We start from the raw sequence: 19,603 nt of genomic DNA, 5'->3' as shown, positions 1-19,603 counted from the left end.
GGGGACCACGTATTCCTCAAGGTGTCGCCGATGAGAGGATTGTCACGGTTTGACAAGAAAGGAAAGCTGAGCCCGAGGTACATGGGTCCATTTGAGGTCTTAGAGAGAATTGGCACCTTGGCGTATCGTCTAGCGCAACTGCCGAATTTATCCCAAGTGCACAATGTGTTCCACGTGTCTATGCTAAGGAAGTGTGAATCGGACCCGACCCACGTGCTAAATTACGAAGGAATAGACATGGACGACAGAGTGTCATATGTGGAAAAGCTAGTACGGATCGAGGATAAAATGGAGAGAGTGTTGTGGAACAAGGCAATTCCGATGGTCAAGGTGATTTGTGAATATCATAGGACCGAAGGTACGACGTGGGAAAGTGAAGAGTTGATGCGACACCAGTATCCCCATTTGTTTGAATAGTTGGGTGGGATTGTAAATTTCGAGGACGAAATTTTTGTAAGGGGAGAAGAGTTGTGACATTCCGAATTTTGGCCCATTTTTGGGATTTATAAAACGTGTAATTCGTCAGTGCGCTTATAATAGAATCTCGCCTGGGAACTGATCACTCTCGGGTTCTTGTTTTTAAAATAGAGATTTTGCTAAAATCACACTCGATCGAATTTGGCCGTTATTTAGAGCCCAAACTTTGGTGTCGAATTTCTCGGAGTTTCGGGACGAATTTAATTGGACGGTGTCGATATTATTGTGGCCAGCCTCGAGATTGCCAAGAATAGTGGAAAAGTGAAATTTTGGACCGAATGCGGATTTGGACCAGTAGACCTCCCTCGTAGTGTGTTTTGAATTATTTTATTTTGGCCTTTTTTTATCCTATATTATTAATTGGGATTTTTCGTGAACCGTTAGATCGATTTCGGGTTCGAACGTGGGCCGTTGGATCATAATCATTGCGTTGACTTTGGCCCCCCTCTCTTTCTTTCTTTCTCTCTCTCCTCTCTCCTCTGCCGCGTCCACACCCGCGCATGCCCCCTGCGTCTGTCCTCCCTCTCCTCTCTCTCTCTCTCTCTCTCTCTCTCTCTCTCTCTCTCTCTCTCTCTCTCCTCCCCCTCTGGCTGCGCACGTTTCCTCCATGCTGATGTCCCCTCACACTTGTCCCTACCCCTGCCATGCAGACCTAACCCCCCTACTCTCTCTCTCTCTTCCTTCTCCCTTCTTCCTTCTTCTTTTCTTCTTTCTTCTCTTTCTTCTCTTCCGCTTCCTCCCGTGCGCGTCCACTGCCCTTTTTCAACTCGCCGACTGGACCGCCCCGCCGTGCGCCGCCGCTGCTCGTTGGGCCGTCGCGTCGCCGTCAGGCTCCGCCCGACCGTCGCGTACCTCCCGGCTGCCCACCTCCGCCCTACCGTCGCTGCCTCGCCTCCCCTCCCCTCCCTGCGACCAGCCTCCTCTCGCCGTATTTGCCGTGACTCGGCGCTGCTCAGCTCACCGCCCAACCCCCGCACGCCGTTCGCCGCTGCTGCTGCTGCTAGTCGCCACCACCTCGCCCAACCGCGCCGTCCGCCGCAGTGCCCAACCGCGCTGTCCGCCGCCGTGCTTCCCCCTCGGTCGACCGCCTTCCTCTTATCCTCTCCGCGCACAAGCTCGTCGTTGAGTCCGCCGAGGCCCGACGCTATTCGGCCGTCGGTCGACCAGCCCAACTTCGTCGACCGCCACCTGTAGTCTCGCCAGCCACCGCCGCCAGCAAGCTCGGCCGCCGTCACGCCGTCCGTCAGCCGCCGCCTCCGACCGGCTGTCCTCTCCCCTCCCCCTGTTCGCACGAGCCGTGAGCTCGCCCCCGTGACCGCCGCGGGCCCAGCCGTCCCCATCGTCGCCGCTCGCCGTCCAGCTCGCCGCCGTGCTGCCCTATCGCCGCCGGTTCGCCACCACCCCCTCAGCCCCAATCCCTATCTCCCTCACCCTCACCCCCCGGCTTACTCTTTTTCTCCCCCGTTCAGCTCGCTGCCACCGCATCGCCGCCGCCGCCGGCCGGCACACCACCACCAAATCGGCCAATTCAGCCCGCCGTGGCCGGCTCGTCGCCCACGCGACCAAGCCACGCGCCCGTCGCCGTGCCCGTGCCCGCGCCCGCGCCCCTACCCGTGCCCGCGCCCGCGCCCGTGCCCGTGCCCGTGCCCGCCCGCTCCCGTACTCGCGCCCGCGCCCGCTCCCGTGCTCGCCTCCGCACCTCGCGCCAGTGCCCATACCCCCGGGCCCGTGCCCGTGCCCGCGCCCGTCGCCGCGCCCGTGGCCGACCGCCGTGCCCGTGCGTGTGCCTAGTCTGCACTGTTGACCCGAGCCATTTTAGGCCCGAGCCGACTTCTCCCGGGCCAAACTTAGGTAAGTGACTTCCTAAACCCTACCTAGTATTTTGGGTACTTTATTGACTTGTCTCGGGTTTAGAACGGCTAGGGCGTGTTTTAATTTAATTATATTATGTTACAATTACGCTATTTGAATTGGATTAAATGATGTGCTTGATTTGGGTAATTGTGCGTGGCCGACTTGAATGTCGGGTTTGTGGATTGAGGTGACGAATTGTGAATTGGACTGAGTGGTGATTATGGGTTGTTTGATGCAATTGGCGTGAAATTGATTTAATTGAGTGGCGTGTACTTGCCTATCGATTCTAAGCCCGAATTGATCGGAGGGCTACGGACTTGGGACGTGTTGACGGCGGTCCGTGTGAAGGCATAAATGGCCGATGTGCCAAATGGATGCGGGCTTGAGACGTGTTGACGGTGGCCCGTTGAAAGCGTGTTGGACCGGGACGTATTTACGTCGGTCATTGGAATTTGAGCCCGGATTGATCGGAGGGCTACGGACTTGGGACGTGTTGACGGCGGTCCGTGAAAGGAAAGTGTGGCTTGGGACGTGTTGACGGCGGCCATTGAAATTGATCGAATTATGTGGCTTGTATGCCTGTGAGACCGGACTTGAGACGTGTTGACGGTGGTCCGTGAGAGGAAAGTTGGTTGGACACGTGTGTGCGATGTGATTGATTGGATTGGTTAAATGTACGTGTGGTTGCTTGGTTGAATTGGTTGAATGCGAGTGGGAACGTGTGTGCCGGGTGATTGTGATATGGTGGTGAACTATTCTTGCATTGTCATGTTTGGACTAATATGCAGGGTTGGCTCGTGATTCGAGGGCAAGGTAAGTATAATGATGTGAACTCTATATGTTATGGGGTAGATTGCATGTACGACTTGTCTGGGTACGCATTGGCCTACGTGGGGTATAGGGGGTTGCTTATTGAGACTCGTTCTCACGGTTATTATATAACCATTTCAGATCCGCGACCATGAGTGACTAGAGACGCTTCAAGGGTATCTCGGAGATCGAGGACGGGTCAAGTACTCGGTATTTTGAGTCCCCCCTTTGTAGAGGAGTTAAGTTTGCGAACCATTGCCCCTTTTGAGGAATGTGATTCTGTTGTTGTGGCCTAGCTTGGGGATTGTCTTTTTGTGGACATCGTATGTATCTGCCAAGTGTAGGAATTACAATTATTGTTTCGTGCTACTGTTACCCCGTGTCATTATTAATTGTCCGGGTTGTTTCTATTTGTTTCCGCGCGTGCCTAATCTCTGATGTTTGGGTTGGGTCGGCGACGTGCCTGGGACGTCGCATTCAATGATCGACCACCAAGGGATGATCGCGCGCTCGTAGAGTGCGAGGCGTGACATTTTTTCCTTTGAATCTAGATTTGATTATATTAATTCCATCATCAACATTCCAAACTTCAAGTTCGATTTGCAGAATTTCCTTAATTAGTTGCTTTTGTCAATAAGGAATACTGTTGCGGCAAGCTATTTCTCGATTATCTGCAAGGAAGATGCGATGCACAAAGTCATTCGACAACTAATTATAGATTACCTTGGCAAGTGTCGTTTTTCCGATCCTGCCCGTGCCATAGATTCCAATCATTCGAGCATTAGTGGTAGGAGTATCTACCCAATTCCTGATTTTGTTCACATGATCACCAATTCCAACTAAGTGCTTACTAACATCAAGCTGAAAATCTTGTCGCAACTCGCTCATAACCTTTTTCTTAACTTTTTCCACTAATTCTCCTTCATGCCTGTCCAACAACAAAACTCAATTGATAATTTCGTAATTATACTTAATCTCTTCAAAAGACACCGACATGCATGTGAAGGATGGATAAGGCCAATTAACATACAAGATGTTTTGGTTTCACAAATAGCAATGGGCGATTATAGCTAGCGGCCATTTCATTTTTTTCCTTTTCGTTAGATGGATCTTGTTGAAATAGAATAAGACGGTGCACCTGGCTCGTTAAGAGCCTTTAGAAGTATAATACATGTTATAAGGCTTAAGATTGCTGCTAGTTCAATGATGCGAGATCGATTTTTTTTATTAAAAAAAGTTTAGGAGAAAAGGAGGTCACTCCACTCTAAGGCTAGGGCAGCACACACGTCTAAATTGAGGACTTATAGTTGGTTTACAGATCGCTACCATTGGGGTTTACTGATAGTGGAAATCAAACCTAGACATGGTAAATGTGAAGTAAGTGTCTGGTCCTTTTCAATTGAGCCGACTTTCATTGGCATGAGGAGGTCTATTGTATCTGGGGTGATAAAGCTTCGGAAGACTGAGCATTGAGTCCTTTCTAAGTGTATTGTTTGGTGAATGATACTATTGACAAGAGGGGTTGTCATTTCTTTGATTTTTGCTCCGTTGGAAACCATTGTGATTCATCTGTTTCGCATGAACAAGAAAACTCACTTATCAAAAAAGAAAAGTTCAGGCGGAAGCAAAGTACCCATTAGCAACTTTCTCGAATTCCCATCCATGTAAGTCACTCACTTCTCTATGTGCTCGCTACCCTTCCTGGATGTCCTTCTCATTATTGACACCTAAATTTTGGCTAGTCATTTAAGGACAATTGCATAAAAATTAGGGACTAAACTTTAGCCCCCGACATAAATACTAAAATTAGATTGCCTAGCATTTAGTTTTTAGGAGCATTTATCATATAGTTTAATTACATTAATTGCATATTTTTCGGACCGGCGGCGAATGGACTTTGAATGAATAGTTTTGCGCTTAATTTAATTAATTGAACTAAGCCCACATGAGTTAAACAAAGAATAAGGCCAAAAGCCCATGCTATGGCCGAAAGTAGTCATGGCCACAGGCCGGTTTCGGCCCGGTCAAACCCGAGCCCGGCCCGTTGACCGGGCCCGAAGTTCGGAACCGAAACCGGCCCGAAACCGGCTGTTCCGGGCCCAGTTCCAAAAAAAAAAATTTAATTTTAAATAAATAAATTTAAAAAAAAAAAACCTGCAGTAGGGCATGCACGTCTGCAGGCCCTAGCAACGGGCAAAAATAAAAAATAGAAAAAAGCTAGATAACCGTTGCAATCCTTAATTTTCTTCTCATTTTTTTCTTATAAATTCTCTCAAATTCTCTCAATACTCTCAATTCTCTCAAATTTTCTCAATACTCTAAATTCTCTCAAATTCTCTTCTCTCAAATTTTCTCAATACTCTAAATTCTCTCAAATTCTCTTAAATTCTCGCAATTTTCTCAATCCGCGCAATTCTCTCTTAATTCTCCCAATCAATCCGCTCAATTCTCTCAATCCACTCTAAAAATGGCAAGTGGAAGTCGAGTGCCAACTGGCAAAGGTAAGAATATCATGACGGAATCCCATCATTCTTTTGATCCTCGTGATTATGCAGATTTTTTTTTTTTGGTAAGGTAAGTGGTATAACTTTTCAACGCACAAAGTACAAGAGTGAAGCCGAACACAAAAACCTCGTACCTGAGGAGACAAAAGATGTCCCGACAGGTGCAAAGGTGTTACGACTAAAAGAGGAGCAACAAGTGCGCACTAAAAGGCAAGGTTGAGACAACCAGCCAGCATAAGAAGGAAAGGAAAATACACAGCTATACAAGGATCAGAAAAAGATGGACGCCGAGATACCCCATTTAGCTTGTAATCTTCTATTCTGGGGATTGTCTTCCACAGTTCTGAGGGAAAGCCCTTTGTCCCTTACGGCCTTAGAAAGGTGAGTACGCATAGCAGGCAAAAAAAGGGACCAATTCCTAAAAAGGATGTGGTTCCTTTCTATCCATATGAAATGGCATAGGGCCGCAAAGGAAAACCGAGCTATATGATGGTGGAAGGAGTGGCCGGTAGTGAACCGAGCTGCCCATCGAAAATTATCTTGACAAGTGCCATTGCGCCAAGAGAGGTTGCAATTAGACGCCCAAAAGAGAGCAAGGGAGCGAGTGATACCGCAGCCGAAGAAGAGGTGGTCAATAGAGTCCGGGCCACTACGGCAGAAAGCACAAGCCCCTTCGGAGATCTTGCGGTAGCTTAACAGTAAAGCCTGGGTGGGAAGCCTCTTGAGAGAAATAATCCAAAGCAAGAAAGCGTGTCTAGGCGCTATATGGTGGTCCCAAACGAATGAATGCCAGGAGACTGGGGGGCCTCTAATTCGGATAAAGTCCCAAGCTGAGGAAGTGGACAAAATACCCGAGGGAGCACCTTGCCAAGTAAGCTGATCATTACTCTCCACCAACAAAGGAAAATTGCCCGACCAGAAGCGGAAAGTGTCCAGCACGTGGGACTGTTGCCAAACAGAAGAGAAAAATTCTTTGACGGAAGCACCTCTCGGAATTCCAGATCTATAGATGTCCCTAGTAGAGAACAACTTATAAAGGGGCCCATTGGAATGCCATAAGTCATACCAGAAAGAAATGGAGGCACCGTTCCCAATTTTCCATTTGAAGTTTAGCTTAAAGTCGTGGCGAAGATCCAGTATTTTCTTCCATGTCCACGAACAGAGTGTCTGCTTGGAGGAAACCCAGAAATTTGTGTTCTTCAGAAAGTTGGAATGGATCCACTTACACCAAAGAGACTCTTTATCAGTGAAGAGTATCCATATATGTTTGAGCATGAATGCTGTGTTACAGTCTGCGAGTCTTCTAATTCCTAATCCCCCTTCTACTTTAGGGAGGCACACGATATTCCAAGGAACCTTCGCCCCACCCGTGCCCATGTCTGGTCCTTTCCATAGGAATTGCCGAAGTACCATCTCGATCTTTGATAGGACAGACTTAGGGAGAGTGAAGACATTTGCCCAATAAACCTGGGTTGCATGGAATACTGACTTGATGAGTTGCAAGCATCCAGCAAACGATAGGAAATGTTGAGACCAAGAACGGGCTTTAGCCGTTATTGTGTTCACTAAGTAGCAACAATCAGCCTTAGAAAGTCTAGAGGCAATAACAGGAACTCCAAGGTATCTAAATGGCAGCATACCTTGAGCGAATCCAAAGCAATTGAGAATCTGGTTGTGAAGTTCCTCCGATCCACCCGATAAGAAAATCTCGCTTTTGCTTTCGTTTGGCTTGAGGCCGGTCCAACCGGAAAATGTACCTAAGCCGTCCTTCAGAAGAGTGACGGAGGCCATGTTTGCCTCAGAAAAAAGAAGGACATCGTCAGCAAAGAAGAGATGGCTAAGTCTAGTGGCCTTGCATCTCCAGAAAAATTTAAAGGGAGCAGTCCAAGTTTGAGCATCAAGGATGCTCGAGAACACTTCCATTACAAGGGTAAATAGATAAGGGGAGAGGGGATCCCCTTGACGGATGCCTCGGCCACTAGCAAAATAACCATGCATCTCTCCATTAATAGCTACAGAGAATTTTCGCGTAGTGACACAAGCCATAATCATATTGACCATATGTGGAGGGAAACAAAATGCCTGGAGGAATAATTCCAAAAAACCCCAATCAAGGGTATCATAAGCTTTACGAAAATCTACCTTGATAGCACATTTCGGTAGGTAAGGTTGATGGTGAAAGCCTGCAAATAATTCTTGGGCTAGCATGATGTTATCAGTAATCCTTCTCTTCTTGACAAAGGCATTCTGAGAGTGACTGGTTAAAGAAGGCAGGATTGAAGAGATTCTGTTTGCCAATATCTTGGATATGCATTTGTAGATTGTGTTACAACACGCTATGGGCCGAAAATCTTTCATAGAAGAGGCATTGGGAGATTTCGGCACAAGTGTGAGGATTGTAGAGTTTAGTTCTCTTAGCAATGATCCGGACTGAAAGAAATCCCTGACTGCGGATATAACAGAGGGGCCTACAATATCCCAGTTAGATTTGAAAAAATCCACATTGAAGCTATCAGGACCTGGGGCCTTTCCTTTGGCTAGGGAAAACATGAAATTCTTGATCTCAATATCTGTTACCTGCCGGGATAAAAGAAGGTTCTGGTTATCATCCAACACATGTTGGAGCATTGGACGAATGGTCGAGACATCCGGCCGAATGGTAGTAGTGTCAATAGCAAGAAGGGTCTCAAAATAAGAGACTATATGTTGCTAAATGAGGGCCGGTTCCCGAATGATAGCACCAGCATTGTCAGAGATTGATAATATACGATTTTGAAGATGTCTCTTATTGACAAAGTGATGGAAATATTTAGTGTTGCTGTCCCCTTCAGTCAACCATCTAAAACTGGATTTCTGCTTGAAGAAGCATTCTTCCTGAAGACGAAGAGTCGAGAACACTCGGGATTGTTCCCTTTCTAGTCGTGCCAGGGCCATATTAGAAGGGTCAGTAACAAGAAGATCTTGCGTAGAGGTAAGAGCTAACCTGGCCTGGGCAGTGCGAGTCGAAATACCGGAGAAAGAATCTCGATTGAGAAGTTTAAGCCTCACTTTCAACATTTTGAGTTTCCTGCATAACACAAACATAGGAGAACCCAAGATGGTCGAGTCCCAAACCTGGGTAACAGTACTCTCAAAGGATGGGTGTGTCATCCAAAAGTTGAAGAACTTGAATGGTTTTTTTTATGGTTGGTGAGGCATAACCCAAACAATCATAGGAGTATGATCAGAAATTCCGGGAGTAAGAAATGAAGCCTCGGAGAAGGAGAAGTCACTACTCCATTGTTCATTAATAAGTACCCTGTCAATTTTCCTTTGTTTGCGATTAATAGAAGCAGAGTTCGACCAAGTAAAACGATGACCGACAAACCTGAGGTCATCAAGGCCGGCTTGGTCAAGGCAATCCCCAAGTTCATTAAAAGCCGGGATCCAAGAGTTTGAGCTTCCGGTTCTATCAGAAGGATGACGGATGGCGTTAAAATCTCCGGCAACCAGCCAAGGGTGAGACGCAAAAATAGAGCTGGAATGGATCAGATCAGCCCAAAGGGATCGGCGATTCACAAAAGTGTGTTCTCCATATATAATCGATATAAAGCAAGTCTTATTCAAGGCCTGCAAATTAATCTGACCATGAATGGCCTGGGAAGACATGGACAGAACCTGTATTTGTACTTCTTGCGGATTCCAGCCTACCCATATTCTACCCCGAGGGGAGAATTCGTAGTTCGAAGACCATTCCCAACCCGACAGTAGCATGGAAGAGGTAGATTCAAAAAGGGATTGATTGATCTTGGTCTCGAGAATCCCTATACAAGAGAGGTTATTTGATCTAACAAAAGATCTAATTTCAGCTTTCTTGAGGGGGTCATTAAGGCCCCTAATATTCCATATTCCAAAAAACATGAACACATAACGGAAGAGCGATTACCGTTTTTTCTTGCCACCCTTTTTCCTAGTTTTAGGGTTGGCAAACTTGGCTGCTGGAGAGGAGCTAACCTTATTAGGGATCACTAACGGATCAGGGGAAGGGTCTCGAATGGCAAGTAAACGGACTGGCTCCGAGATCTCATCCTTAGAGTGCTCCATATCTCGCGGACGAATAGAAGGTGGGACAGGGGAGCCTTCCTCGGAAGAGCTACCAATGCTGCTGGTTTTGTCGTCCTCACTATCATCTTCGTCAGATGAAGACCGAGAAGCGAAAGGAGAGGTAGCAGGAGCAGGCAAAGTCTGGTCGCCCAAATCATCCGTAGAATGATTAAGCCGAGTGGGGTGGGAAGGCAACTTGGCCAGATTATCCTTATGCAACACAGAATGACGTTTCTGGACTACTTCCCATTTGTCACCAGAAGGGATAGGAGAGTCATCAGTAGCACCCCCTGTACTAGGGTCCTTGCGAATAGGAATCGGCAAGGCTATCGGAGGAGTACAATTGTGGCCGAAAGTGCCACACTTCGCACAAGTCAGAGGTCGCTATTCATATTCAACTTTGACAGACCAGGCTTCATTATTGAGAAAGACTTCAATAGACTCTAACATGGGCTGTGAGGCTTTGATTTCGATGCATACCCTGGCATATGATATCATCCGCATCCGCTCAGTTTGCATATCAACGTGAAGTGGTTTGCCAAGAGCACTGGCAACAGCACTTATTCCCGGGGCAAACCAAAGAGCAAGAGGAATGTCCCTCAATTTAACCCAGACGGGGAGAGATGTGTGCTGGATTTTCTGCAGCTTCAAAGCCAGGTGCCATTGCATGATTATGCAGATTTTCAAGATGATGAAATCAATATTTTTCCCGATGTGGAGCGCGTCCCGACGCAAGAAAGTCTTCATCCTCCTGCCGAAATATATACAACAAAGGAGGCGAAGCGGGAACTTACATATGACATTTGGGATCACTTCACGAAAATGGAAAGGTTTGATATTGGTCAAAAAAGGTACGATATAATTTGTAAACATTGTGGGAAAATATATAAATATACAGGTGGACAAGGATATTGAACATTCAAACGACATCTTAGGAGCAAACATCCAACCCAAGCGGGAATCGATATCAGGCAACAACAAATTTCCGGGTACGTCAATCCTAACACTTCCCCTTTATTTCGTTTTAATGAAAAAACTCATAAGGAAGAATTAGGTAAATTTGTTTCCACTGAGCATTTATCATTTAATTTTGGAGAAAGATTTGATTTTAATCAATTTGTACAAAAAGCATGTGCTCCACAAGCAAAACGTGTTCCTAGAAATTCACTTAAACGAGTAATTAAAGATCTTTACAAAAATGGAAAAAAATATTTATAAAACTTTTTTATGCAATTTAATGGATGCGTGCATATAGGTAGTGATATTTGGAGTGATCATTGGCAAATTCATTCTTACATGGGCATAACATGTCATTGGATAGATGACGATTGGAGTATTCAAAAAAGAGTTATTGCATTTAGAGTTTTCGATGGTAAGCATACTGCAAATAATATTTATAGAATAATTAGACAAATTTTAGAAGAATATTATTTGCTTAACAAAATTTTTTTAATTGGTTTTGATAATGCCGCGGCAAATACCGCTTCAATTGCCGATTTAGAAAATATTTGTAAACTCGCTTTTGGCGAAAAAAATTTTCACGTTAGATGTGCTTGTCATGTTTTAAATTTATATGTACAAGATGGTTTGAAAACTCTTGATATTTTTCTTGAACCAATAAAAACGACGATTCAATTTTTATGGAAACATACCCAAAAAATGAAAGAATGGGGTAGATTTTGTAGAGAAAATGACAAAAAGCCAAAAAGATTTCCAAGAGATTTTCCAACTCGTTGGAATTCTACTTTCCACTTGCTTAGTGAATCTTATGAATATAAAGATTTATTATGTGCATTCATTTTTAATAATATACCTTAGATTAATTTATACCCACAAGAGTGGGGTATTTGCAAAAAAAATTTAGATATTTTAAAGGTTTTTAATTATGCAACTTATACTTTGTCCGGTGTTTATTATCCTACTACGCATTTATTTTTAGTAGAGTGTATTAATATTATCGGAGTTTTTGAGGAATATGAAAATGTTATTGAATTACAACATACTATAGTAACAATGAAAATGAAGTGGCTACATTATTATAGCGAAATTCCCATTATTTATTTAGTTGCTTGTGTTTTTTATCCGCGTTGCAAATTAGATGGTTTAAGTGATTATTTGCATATGTATTATCAATGTTTACATTATGATACGGTAAATGTTACAACCATACTAAGTGAGGTTAAAAACGTAGTAATAGAATTATATAATGAATTTTATACTAAATATAATTTAGGTGATATTGGATCTTCTCAATCTACCGAGACACAAAGTGAGAGTACAGGTAAAATTAGTACAGGGTACCAACTTTTATTACATAGACAAAAAAAACAAAAGGGAGTAACAGGAAATATTTCTGAATTAGAGATTTATCTAACCCTTTCCTTTGAGTTTACTAAATCCGAAGGTAGTACAAGTTTTTTAATTTTGGATTGGTGGAAGAGGCACGCAAGCCAATACCCAATCCTTTCTCTTATTGCAAAACAAATTTTTGCAACCCCTTGTTCCACAGTTGCGGTTGAACAAGCATTCAGTGCCGGAGGTAATATTTTGAACGAACATCGTTCAAGATTAGCTCCAGAATCAGTGGAGGCTCAAGCTTGTGTCGATGATTGGACGAAGGCTCAATACCGACAATAAGAGATAGATCGGAATAATGAATCTGAATTCTTTAACGACGGAGATACCACCGGTACCGCTACCGAAACGGGTAGCGACGACTGAGGGTAAAAGAACTGTTGGAGTTGGCAAATATTTCTGGGATCCTTATTTCTCACACCGGGTACGCCCACGTGAGCTTAGGGAAACCGAAGTATAATCCGACGACATATAACCCTTGCGCACGGAATGCGGGGGTTCGGATAGGCTTAGGTTTTGGGGTCATTTTAGGGCATATATATTGTGCTCCTTTTTTTTTATAGATCATTGTAACGAATTGTAAGGCGCTTAATGATAATTTATTAAGTTCAAGCCCCCTCTTTCTCTCTTTTTGTCCCCAAATTTGATTACAATTTACATTTTGATTACAATTTATATTGAATAATTCATTATTTCATAATTTCATAATTCATTATTTTTTTATTTCATAATTTATTTTTTAAAATTTTAAATTATGAACCGGAACCGGCAGGAACCAGAACCGGAACCGGCCCGGAACCGGCCGATTCATACATGGCCACGAACCGGAACCGCCCGGTTCCGAACCGTGGCCATGACTAGCCGAAAGTTTGGTAGACTTGGAGATTTTTTTTCCGCGGCATGATCAGGAAAATGAAGAAGGAAGGATTTGGACGCAAGATAACAATATTCATGTGAAAGAGTGGACAAAGTTGGAATTTGGACAAGATGGGATGGAAATATTCGATAAGGGACAAGGTTGCATGTGGTGATATATACTCGATCTTATTATATCTTCACTGAGGGCACGTGGATTTGCAATATATGAGGGGAAGGAAGATGAAAGAGAAAGAGAAAGATTGGACGCATAAAAAGATATATTTCCCCCTCACGAAGAAGAATTCTGTCAATGAAGAAAAGAGGAAAGAAATTTTGTCTCTTTCCTTGGTGGGTTCTTGGGGTGTGCAACCAGACCGGGTTTACCCGGGAACCGGACCGGCCCACCTTGAAAACAGGTCCGGGAACTGGTTCCTGTTTGAACCGGTCCGGGAACCGGTTCTATATTTTTGGAACCGATTGAAACCGGTCCGGTTCCCGGGTCTAAGTGAAAACCCACCCGGACCGATTTTTAGAACCGGTTTTAAGTTACTGTAAAAAAAGTAAAAACCCTAACATTAGACTCTCACTTCTCAGCCTCTCACTTCTCAGTCTCGAGTCTTGACTCTCTTCCAGTTTGCGAGCGATTCCCCTTCCTTCTTGCCCTTCTCAGTCTGCTTGCAAGAGCTCGTCGCCGCGGCTGCTCGCCACTCGTCGCCACCGGCTACTCGCCGCGGCTTGGCTCGTCGCCCGCGGCTGCTCACCGCTCGTCACCGCGGCTTGGCTCGTCGCCGCAGCTTGGCTCGTCGCCGCGGCTGCTCGCCGCTCGTCGCCGCGGCTGCTCGCCGCTCGTCGCTGCGGGCTGCTCACCCCTCGTCGCCCACGGCTGCTCGCCGCTCGTCACCGCGGCTGCTCATTGCTGCAACCCAACTCATCGTCGCGGCTGATCACTGTCTCAGTCCCCGCAACCCAGCTCGTTGCCTCTAGTCGCCGCGGCTCGCAAGAACGCAACCCCTCTCGTCGCCTCTCGCCTTGTTGCGGCCAACTCCGATGCAACTATCGAGAGAAAGGTGAGTCCGCAATTGAATTTTTTTTGGTACTTTTTTGTTAGGTGACGAGGTTTTTGTTGTAAAATTTTTCGGACGGAGGGGGAAAAGGGACTAGGGGTTCAAACAAATTTTTGATAATTCTCTTTGTAAAATTTTTCGGTTTGATTGTGCTGCATTTGAGAGGAAAGAAGGGAATGCTCCTTGTGAGTAGTACAATTCTTGCGATTTTCGAGTTCTTGTTCATGTGTTTTGGTGCTGTGTTTTTGTGGTGATTGTTGTTTGCTTGTGGGGGGGTTGTGTTCGGGATGGTGGGCGACTGTATTCTCTTGACTTTTTGGGCCATCGTTCAAGCTGTGTGTTCGTTTGGTGGGGGTAAGCTCTAGGGTATCCATGGAGGTTTGGTCGGTCTGATTGTGCTGCATTTGAGAGAAAAGAGAAAACATGCTGCGTTTGGTGGGAGCATGCCAATTGCTGGATAGTGCTTATGGATTGTTTATTTTGCTTCAAATTTCTGAAACCAAAAAAGGAAAAAAAAAAAAAAACAGGTTATCGGGTAGACCCTGGAACCGGACCGGAAAAACAGGGTAGGTTCCAAAACAGGGTTTAGGGAAAACAGGGTAGGTTTCAGGTTCCAAAAATTGAGAACCGGTTATAACAGGGGAGGTTTCAGGTTCTAGGTCTGGACCCTACCCACCCTGAAACCGATCACCCCTAGTGGGTTCTGTGCCTTTGCATGTAAAAGGGGAGACAAGAAAGAACAATAAAAGAAAGAGGAGAAAACAGGAGAGAGTAAAAAAGGGAGAGAAGAGTCGTCCCCTTTCTTGGGCGTGCGTCTTCACCGCCACGACCGAATTCATCCAACTCCACGTCTCGGTGCTGCTTCCTTGGCGACAATCCAACGTAGCTGAGCTCCCTGTTCTGGCGACGACGTTGCTGTTCTCTGCTGCTGATCCATGATGCCCCCACTTGAAGAGTCTCGCCTTTGTTGTTGCACCAGCGCCGACGAACCCGCACTGGATCGTGAAGACAACCGCTGTTCTGATTTTCACCACTGCGACGTCAGCTGCTCGCCCGTCTAGCCCCGATTCATGACGCTTGTACCCAACCGTGACGACGAGCCATTGTTGTTAGCTCGACGACACTGCTGTCCCGAAGCCCTGCCGACGACCAGCTACCTCAATCCGACGATTCGCTTTTGCTGTTGCTGTTCTTCGTGAGTCGTCCAGATCGTGGGCATCCCGCGATGCACTACCTAGCCACGACTTCTGCAGGCTTGGTGAGAGACCAATCACCGGGTCCTTGTTCAGCAAGTTCATTGACGCCCTGCTCCTCACCGACACGTCAAGCAAGCCCTGACATTCCACGGTCAATATCCAAGGAGTCAACCTATACAAAAATAATTCAGCAAGTTTCCCAGAGATATCAAGCGACCCGCGCCACCGCGAGCTTTGGCCGAAACCCTACTGAGCAGAGTCCCGTTAGTGATCCGCGGGCCACCATCCTCCAGTCCAAACTGGAAAAGCAAATATTCAAATTAGGTAAAGATCTCATCTAATTTGATTTTCAAGTATATTATTTTCTTATTTGAAATATTACAATCTTGTGTAAATCTTTGAGCAATACAGACGTATCCATGAAATTTCCGAGTAAACTTTAAATTAGGAATTAATTCCTGATTTCATAACGTACATATGATCGTTAGTCCGATTTCATGCCTGAAATATGACTCGCGATCGCACGGAAAATCGTCAGTCAATCCGATCTCCCGCCAGAGATATGATTCGCAATTGCGGGAAAAATTGGCCAATCCGATCCTCATGCCCGGGATACGATTCGTCAATCTATTGTTTCTAAATCTAAATGGAAATGGATACTATAAATTTGGTGTCGTGTTAATTTGATTACTATTTCTTTCCCTTTTTTTGGTTGTTTGAATTGAATTGATTGTGTTTCCATAAAAAAAATCAAAAAAAGATTAGTCAATAATTCGAAATCTATTTTTTATATAATATTGTATATTTAGAGTAATTTTCTCATTCCGAATTTAATAAAATACCAAAAATATATTTTTAGAATAAATTAGATTTTCATTTCTAGGATAGATCGTAGGTTTAAATTAAAGTATTTAATTAATTTCGAATTTCATGAAAAATACAAAAATATCATATGCATGTCATATAGATTAATTGCATCATGCTTGCATGTCATCTTGCAACATCATTCATACCTTGCCATGTATCATTTCTCGCGTGTCATTAGAAATCATACGTCTAGGTTCATTTGCGTGCCATATTAGAGATAGTGCATTTAATTGTTGTTGGAATTAGGACATTTAGGCTCCGTTCGTTTGGCGGAAAATATTCTCCTTTTGGAAAATATTTTCCCGGAAGTCATTTTCCTGGAAAATGTTTTCCCGGAACATAATTTTCTGGTGTTCGGTGATCAATATGAAAAAGTTTTGGAAAATATTTTTCGCCTGCGGCGGCGGCGACCGGCGGCGGCGACCGGCGACCGGTGGGGCGGCGGCCGGCGGCCGGCGGCCGGCGGTAGCGGGCGGCCGGCGACCGTAGTGAAGAAGAAGAAGAAGAAGAAGCTCCGGAAAATGATTTCCGCTTTTAAAGAAGCGGAAGTGGCCGCCGCCGCCGGCCGCGGCCGGCGACCTTAGTGAAGAAGAAGAAGAAGAAGCTCCGGAAAATGATTTCCGCTTTTGAAGAAGCGGAAGTCATTTTCCATAGACTTAGGCTATTTTGTGAGGGGGGAAAGGAAAATATTTTCCCACGGAAAACGTTTTCCGCCCCCCGAACACCGGAAAACCCGGAAAATATTTTCCGGGAGAATATTTTCCGCCAAACGAACTGAGCCTTAAATAAATCGTATGTCGCATGTCATACTAGACGTAGAATGCATTGCATAAAGTTTAGTTTTCGTTAAATCAGAGAAAACCCTAAAAAAGATTTGAGTGAATTCGTGTGTTAATTAGAAATCATACTAGGGTTGTCAATGTGATTTTATAACTAACATTACAGATGCTTTCGTTGCTTTGAAGTAAGTCCCCATCTTGCAATTTATTTATTGCTTTTGCATTATTGAGTGTTATATTATTGGTTGCGCACCCGCATGATCACCTCGTATATTAGTGGAAACGTTTAAAATCAATCCAAACTGCCTGCAAATATTTTTTTGAAATAAAAGAGAAAATGTACCAAAAGGGCATTAGAGTAATCTAGTGTAACCAAGTCCCCAAATCCATAATCTCTTGTTCGTAGGAGTAAAGTAATACTCCTGATACTTTACTTGAGTTTCTAATCGACCCACCAAAAAATAGATTAGTAGCGACTCCTGATTGAAACGATTAGCATGTTAAAAACTTAAACCTTAAGTCGTGAATTGGTAAGAGCTTGAGAGAGTCCAAGTTAGATTTAGACTTAATAATCCATTAGCCGAACCCTAGGTGGTGCACCCAAGGGTAGGTCGCGACACTCATCAAAAATGCTTTTTACGCAAATGGAATGCCTTCCCAAAACTTTCTTTTAGATACCGCATATCCAATGGGTCCACTTTGTAAAATATGGGCAACACTATGTGTGATGTGCTCTTCTTGCGGTCCATGACATGAATGAGCTCGCGGAGGCACCATTTGCTTGAAACATAATTTTCAGAGATGACGGGGATCGAAATCTTAGACCTTCTTATGGCATCAAGAATCTCTGAACCAAAATTCTCACCAATTGGTATGCTGTTATCGTCTCTGAACACGCAAATTGGTACAGTCCCTACCTTGATCAAACTCTTGTAGAGGTGATCGGTGAATGCCTTGTGGCTATCTGAACCTCTAAAGCTCAAGAACACGTCGTATTGACCGCTACCTACATCTGTGGGTACCGGAGAGATGAACGAAAAAGTGGATGCTCCCTCAATGCTCTCTTCCTTTGCTCTCTTTCTTTGACTCTGCCCTTTGTCCATGGTGATCTGAGGGGGAAAGTTGAACGAAAAGATGCTTTTTTGCTGCTTAAAAGGACTGACGAACAACGAAATATGCTTTTAGGATGCTTTTCTGCAAATGCTTGTTGTCTTGGTCCACTCTGGATAATGTGGACGTCAACTTCTCCCCTAGGCATTGCTGAAGAAGGTTCATGTTCTTGAGAAAGGCCTTCAGTTGAGTTAGCTGACGTCGTTTCACTGCGGAATATTAGGTGGCCCTGAAAAGGCCCCCAAAAAGCCCACATCATTTACTTCTTCGGAAACACATTTGAAATTAAACATATTGAAGTGTGATTAGTTGACTTCCTTAAAACACATTTGAACAACTACATAACTTCTCGCACTTCTATGATATTTAAAGACCGATTCTTTCAGTTCACACCTAAGATATTGAAATTACGTAGGAAACTCCATGGAAGCATCTTCCTCTGAATATAAGCTCACACGATGCCTAATCCTTATCATAATCTTCGACCTTACTCTTACTATTTTTAGCCTAATAGATAAACAACCTAACTATCTCCACCACCTCATTTTCACGACCCCTTCTGTCTTATCCCATTTCCATTGGCCAAACTCATGTAGTGCCTTGTAATTGTTGCCCAATAAACACCATCCTCTAGATGCGTGCGCTTTCTTAATTGGAGAAAACTTCCATCAATCATGTTTTAAATTTGGCAGGTTTCAATTTTTAGGCATCGCTCATATGTAAAATTAACTAAAGCTAAAATATTAATCTAGGAAAAAATTTCAATTGCTCAACTGTTTAAATTATGAAGGAAGTCGATGAAAATGATTCTAAATGAAAGGGAAATACATCCTTTTGGGGCCACATTTTATATCTTTCTAAAAGTGCATAGAAATGAGAGGTAACGCAAAAATTGCACTTTTCTTCCTAAATTGGCCTTACTTCCTTTTGAAGATGAATACAATGAAGGATAATTAAGTCTATCAAAGAAATTAAGTTCCATTTACATCATTTCCACCCAACATGTATCCCAGCATATTTTGATTTTAACTTTACCTCTCTTCTTTCGTGGTCTGCTTGTTTTTTTGTTCTTAATTTTTAGAATTTGAAATTTATGGCTTTAGTATGTTTGAAATTTGGGGCTTTTTGCATGATAAAATTTTATTGCTCTTAAATAGGATTAATGTTAATACAAAAGGCCGCGTCTCACTTGTAATTAGAATATCACGGGAAGCAATTTTGCTCTTAGCTTTAGATGTAATGCAATGTGTTGCATCTTTTTGCACGTATATAGATTAGCATACTGCATGGCGTTGTGTTGACATTTCATATGGTGACACGTTTAACAATCGCATTTATCGTGTCGTGTTGTTTGACCTGCTTTATTAAAAGTGTCGTGTTCGTATTGTGGCAGTTCAACGCATTTACCAAACACGTCTTTTTGCCATATTTGTGTTATATCCTAACTCGACATGACACAATATGACACAACACAAATTGTCAATTGTATCTTTAGTAACATGATCGCTCACAAAAACAATGAAAAAAAAAGAATGTCCAAAGTCTCTAAATTTTCACGGTTCACTTGATTTTTTTTTTCTGTTCTTGCTCTCTCTCTCTCTCTCTGTCCCAATGTTCTTTTCTCTTTTTTTGTGAATGTTGCTTCT

The 19,603-nt window shown here is 44.0% G+C and overlaps 1 pseudogene; it reads right to left on the bottom strand.

Moving 5' to 3' along the window:
* Nucleotides 1-3,784: 3,784 nt before the first annotated feature.
* LOC115667873 (toll/interleukin-1 receptor-like protein) lies at nucleotides 3,785-17,950 on the bottom strand (annotated as a pseudogene).
* Nucleotides 17,951-19,603: the final 1,653 nt, after the last annotated feature.

Source organism: Syzygium oleosum, unplaced genomic scaffold (assembly GCF_021117445.2).
Source record: "Syzygium oleosum isolate NSW1041296 unplaced genomic scaffold, Sole_v2.1 Sole_v2.02, whole genome shotgun sequence".
Classification (NCBI taxonomy): Eukaryota; Viridiplantae; Streptophyta; class Magnoliopsida; order Myrtales; family Myrtaceae; genus Syzygium; species Syzygium oleosum.
Note: the sequence above shows the minus strand (reverse complement) of the source record. Positions and strands in the feature narration are given on the sequence as shown.